Genomic DNA, 5,511 nt, shown 5'->3' on the forward strand with positions numbered 1-5,511 from the left:
AGATTCCGATATCTTCAGAGGCAATCTCGGCCTAGCCGAGATGACCTCGGCACAATGACCAAGACACGTGGCACCTCGGCTGACACGTCGGCGTCACCTTGCCACGTGTTGGTACTCAGAAAATATATCCCCACAACTGCCCCCTAGGTTCTATTACCTCGGCATTCTGAGGTGATGGAACCTACACTGTTCGTTCATCTGTGCCCCTCTGTCCGAAATCAAACTTGCCGATCTCAAAGTTCCCTGGACTTTATTGTCCACTGGTGTCAAGAATCAAGTTTCATGCTTTCCAAGCTGCTTGAAATCGCACCTCCTAGCCGAGGTTCTGGTTCCATTAATTCGTAAACTCCAAGAGCTTTGCAACTGCTCTACTCACACTCTCTGATGAGTTCCCGATTTCCAGTCATCTATTTGACTCCGACGATTTTTCATATCGGCGTTCATTTCACTTGGTAGCTTCATAAACTCTTTACTTTTTTATTAAGCTCAATCTTTTATAACTCTTCTGTTTTACTTTGAATCTGTTTATTTGCCATCTGTGGCCTTCCGTTCTCGTCTGTCTTCAAGTTTTTGATTTCTTATTGTTAAAATGCCTAGAACTGTTCTTTGTCATATCCGCTTTCTGTTGCTAGCATCATGTCTGGTTCATTACTTTCTTGTTCTTCACATACTTACTTAGTGCCTGTGTACTTGGCTTTATTCTTTGAACTTTGTCATCTTCTTGACTTCTGTTTTTTCTCTTCTTGTTTTTCTTGTTGTATTTCCAGATTCTTGCCTTCGTTTCTGCTTTCTGCATAGTCTTAGAACCACGTCCCTTCTTGAAATTGTTGCCGAGATAGTGGTAGAGAAGCTCTTCCAGCTGACTGCAAATGCTGAACCACCGTCAACCGTTTGAAGTAGATTAGTCCGACGTTCTTTCCTTAGTCCCTAGTTCTTAGGGTTTTCATCTTTGTACTTTTGTTTTCTTTGCATATGTCACCTTTTTTGCTTCTGAAAAATGTCTGTTGTTGGCCGATGTTAACAGCCCTTGCTTCTTGATTATCATTTCTTTTTCCACTGTATTTGATAGCCATGTCGGGTAATTGACTTCTCGAATGGCCCTGGTCTCTAGAAGTCTGTCTACTTCTTCCTCTATTGCTTCGATATGCATCAACGTCGGTCCTTTTGCTCGTTGGATTTATAGGTTTGGTCGATCTGTCGACGTTCAGTTGGTGGCAAGTGACCTCGGGGTCAATGCCAGGCATTTCGTAAGGTGTCCAATGTTTGCTCTAAAAAAAGCTTGCAATTCTCTTTCTTCTTCTTCGGCTAAGCCTGAGCCGAGAAGAAAGAAGCGTTCTTCATCCCCCTCCTGGACGAGGATTTTCAGTGCCTCTTTACTCTTCTCGGCTGGCTCCTTGTCGACATCATCTAGTACCTCTATGTTGTCATTTTCAATCTCTGCCTTCTCTGGTTCTCGAATGCTGCAGGTGGATTTCATTGCTGCCATGGAGCAATTCTCCGCCTGCAGTTGATCCCCTCTGACTTCTTCAATCCCATGTTCTGTTGGGAGCCGCAGTAGTTGATGCAATGTTGAGGGAACTGCCCCCATTGCATGCAACCATGGCCTTCCCGAGATGATGTTGTAAGGTGAAGACGTGTCAATCATGACGAATTCTATTTTGATCTTCTTCTAACTGCTTTTGCATGATTCTATACTTAGAATTTGCATGTCTTTCATACTTTGCCTCCTTTGTGCGATCTTCTCGGGGTTATATACCTCGGGTATAATAGCTACAAAACTTTAACTTCGGCAAGATACTGACCTGCAAACTTTTCATAAATTCTAACAAGTGTGAAACATATACTACTCAATGTTAACTTTGCAAATTTTTTCTCAAGTTTCAACAAGTGTTTAAACGGTGATCTCGGTCTAGCCGACTTGTAAATTGCTACAAATTTCAACAAGGATTAACATAACAAGTGTTAAAACAATAATCTATTTGTAAATTGCTACGAATTTCAACAAGTGTTTAAACAACATACTTAGCTTTTTCCTCAACCTGTAAATTGCTGCAAATTTCAACAGATGATCATATGTTGGCTTAACGTTATCTTGTAAATTGCTGCAAATTTCAACAAGTGTTAAGCATCTTCTTTGGTTTAACCAACCTGTAGATTGCTACAAGTGTTTAGCAATAACCTCAACTTTGCTTCAACTCGTAAATTGCTACGAATTTAAACAAGCGAAGGGAAACAGTAATCTTGGCTTAACTTCAACTTGTAAATTGCTACAAATTTCAACAAGTGAAGGTAAGGAACCATCTCAGCTTAACTTCAACTTGTAAATTGCTACAAATTTCAACAAGTGAAGGTAAGGAACCATCTCAGCTTAACTTCAACTTGTAAATTGCTACAAATTTCAACAAGTGAAGATAAGGAACCATCTCAGCTTAATTTCAATCTAAGCATCATCTCGGCTTAACTTCGGTTAAGCATCATCTCGGCTTAACTTCGGTTAAGCATCGTCTCGGTTTAACTTCGGTTAAACATTATCTGGGCTTAACTTCGGTTAAGCATCATCTCGGCTTAACTTCGGTTAAGTATCATCTTGGCTTAACTTCGGTTAAACATTATCTGGGCTTAACTTCGGTTAAGCATTATTTCGGCTTAACTTCGGTTAAGTATCATCTCGGCTTAACTTCGGTTAAGCATCGTCTCGGTTTAACTTCGGTTAAACATCATCTGGGCTTAACTTCGGTTAAGCATTATATTGGTTTAACCAACTTGTAAATTGCTACAAATTTCAACAAGTGATAAACGCATTCTTCTTCTTTCTGCCCCCCCAGTGTGAACTTAAAATCCACTTGGGTTCTCATCATACATGTAGCTTTGACCTTGTCGCCGAGGTTTAATTCAAGTCGAGGTTGTCGGCCTTGGTTTCTCTATTGATCTTACTTGGCTCCAACCTGAGTTTGATTTTCGGCCTCGCATCAGCGAGCCGTTTCTCTTTTCTTGTTCCGATGCCTTGGTTCCCGGCATGTCCTCTTCGGCCCTAGCATACTTCTCAATTCTGGCCAACTTTAGTCTGATCTTGTGTGTTTCCTTTTTATCTTCTAGGATCTGAGATCTGCTCATTGTGCTCTTCTCTCCTCGGACTCAGGTGCCGAGATCTTATCTTCTGGAATCTTGGATCTGCTCACTCAGGTTGAGCTCTTCTTTTCTCGGACCTACTCATCTAGGCCGAGATCATGTCTTCTGGGATCCGGGATTTGCTCACTCAGGTTGAGCTCTTCTATACTTGAATGTTATCTCCTTAGGAGCGCTCATGCCTCCTGTCTTTGCATCCCTTCTGGAAGGGTCTTTGTTCCTCCGCAGGTATCTATCCTTCCATACCTGGAGGTCATCTTCGTTGTAGTATCCGCTTCGATCTGTTGTCTTTGGTGCGTCACCTTCCTGGCCGGCATCTTTCACTCCGTGACTCTGGTCACGAGTTTCTGTGTTGCAATCGTCCCCTTCAATGTCGAGATCGATAGGTCTCCTACTCCCAGTAGGAGCATTTGTCTCTAATCTGATCCTTCTGTCCGTCATTAGCCATCTATTCTTCTTTCTTTCCCACAGACGGCGCCAAATTGTGTGGGTGATTTTCCGACCACACTGCCCGCTTAGTAACTAGCTGGAGAGCACTGGCAGAATAGATGGCACCTGACTGACCTGCAACAGAAATATAAGAATCCCGCGGTGGTTTCGACCACCCGGGGGCACTCCGACGATCAAGTCAGTATATCTCTTAAAGATAAATCAAGTACTAAACTCACAAGCTTGAGTATCAAAAGCATACCTTAGACCCATGGGGGTGCCTCTCTTTTATAGCCAATACAATCCTAGTCCCAATAGGAGCCTGGCCCTAATGGACTTAGGATTACTGCTAATCTGGGACTCCAGTGGGATTAGGATAAACTCTCTAAGAGTCTTATCTTTACCCAAACTGAAGTCTTCTCCCAATTTAGGACTCTTGTCCATATACAAGTTAGTTCCCTCTTCATTTTAGGACTCTTGTCCCTTATCCGTTTATCTCGGATTCCGATATCTTCGGAGGCATTCTCGGCCTAGCCGAGATGACCTCGGCACAACGACCAAGACACGTGGCACCTCGGCTGACACGTCGGCGTCACCTTGCCACCTGTTGGTACTCATAAAATATATCCCCACAAAGGCATATCAATTCTTCTAAGTTTGTTTAGAAAGAAAGTGATAATAATTATTCTCTTGTACAATTCATGGTAGTATGATAACTAAGTTTAGTATTGAGAAATATAAACAAATTTAAATTTATTTATAAAAATAGTTATTTATAATTAAAATTTCTCTCTTTCTTACAAAATTTTCATCCTACTCATTTTTCTTGGGACAATTACAAAAAATAACCTAAGGTTTGATTCTTATAACAAAATAAATCATGAATTTTCAATTTTATAAATTTAAACTTTAATCTTTTAATTTATTTTCAATCTAAATTATTTGCCTATTTTCATGAACTAAAACCGATGAAAAATAATATTTTAGTCATTAAAATATAAGTATACATAAAATATCCATCTTTATTGAATTTAATGACTAAAATATTATTTTTTTTATCGATTTTATTTAACGAAAATATGCAAATAGTTTAAATTGAAAACAAATCAAAAGTTTAGAATTTAAATTGACGAAATTAAAAACTGACGGTTTATTTTGTTATAAGAGTCAAATCTTGATTTTTTTATTTATTTATACTTACTCCTATTTTTCTGAAAATATTAGTGAAATATCCCTCTCTAACTTTGTGTAGTAAGAGATATTTAAGATATATTTTTTTATTAACTAATATCCCTCAACATTTTCACATAGAATTTGACTCAGAGAAATTTCGGCTCCTAACTCAAGAAATTTCAATTTTTACAGAGATTTCTCTGTGAAAATTGAAATTTCTCTAAGTTAAGGTAAAATTTCTTTAAGTCGGGCAAAATTTCTCTGAATTAAATTTTTCTGTAAAAATGTTAAGGGACTTTAATTACTATAAAAATATTGTATACCATTTATTTTATAAAATCTTAATATTAGGGACTTAAAAAAAAATTCTTATTTTTTTTCTTCTTTTGCTTCACTCTTTATTATTTTTTTATCATTTATTTATTTTATAATCAAATATAATGTTATTGCATTTTTTTTTTTTTTTTTTTTGCATCGTTAAATTTGAGGTGCAAAAATAAAAGGAAAACTACCAAAATATGTGTGGTGTGTTAACGCCACTTTGCCCGGTTAGGCTAGAGGCTGTTTGAGCTAATAAAAACAAAATAAATTAAAATAATTAATAAAATAAAATAATACATTTAATTTATAACTATTTTAATTACTATTAAAATAATTAATTATCATTTTAAATACAATTTTTTTAAATTAAACTAAAATAATCACAAAAAATTAAATAACCAACTAAAATAACTCCAAGTACCTTTTATTTCGTTAAAAAAGAGCAAAGGACCAACAAACTGC

The sequence above is a fragment of the Camellia sinensis genome, chromosome 10 (genome assembly GCF_055761805.1).
Source record: "Camellia sinensis isolate YWXY chromosome 10, ASM5576180v1, whole genome shotgun sequence".
In the NCBI taxonomy this organism is placed as follows: Eukaryota; Viridiplantae; Streptophyta; class Magnoliopsida; order Ericales; family Theaceae; genus Camellia; species Camellia sinensis.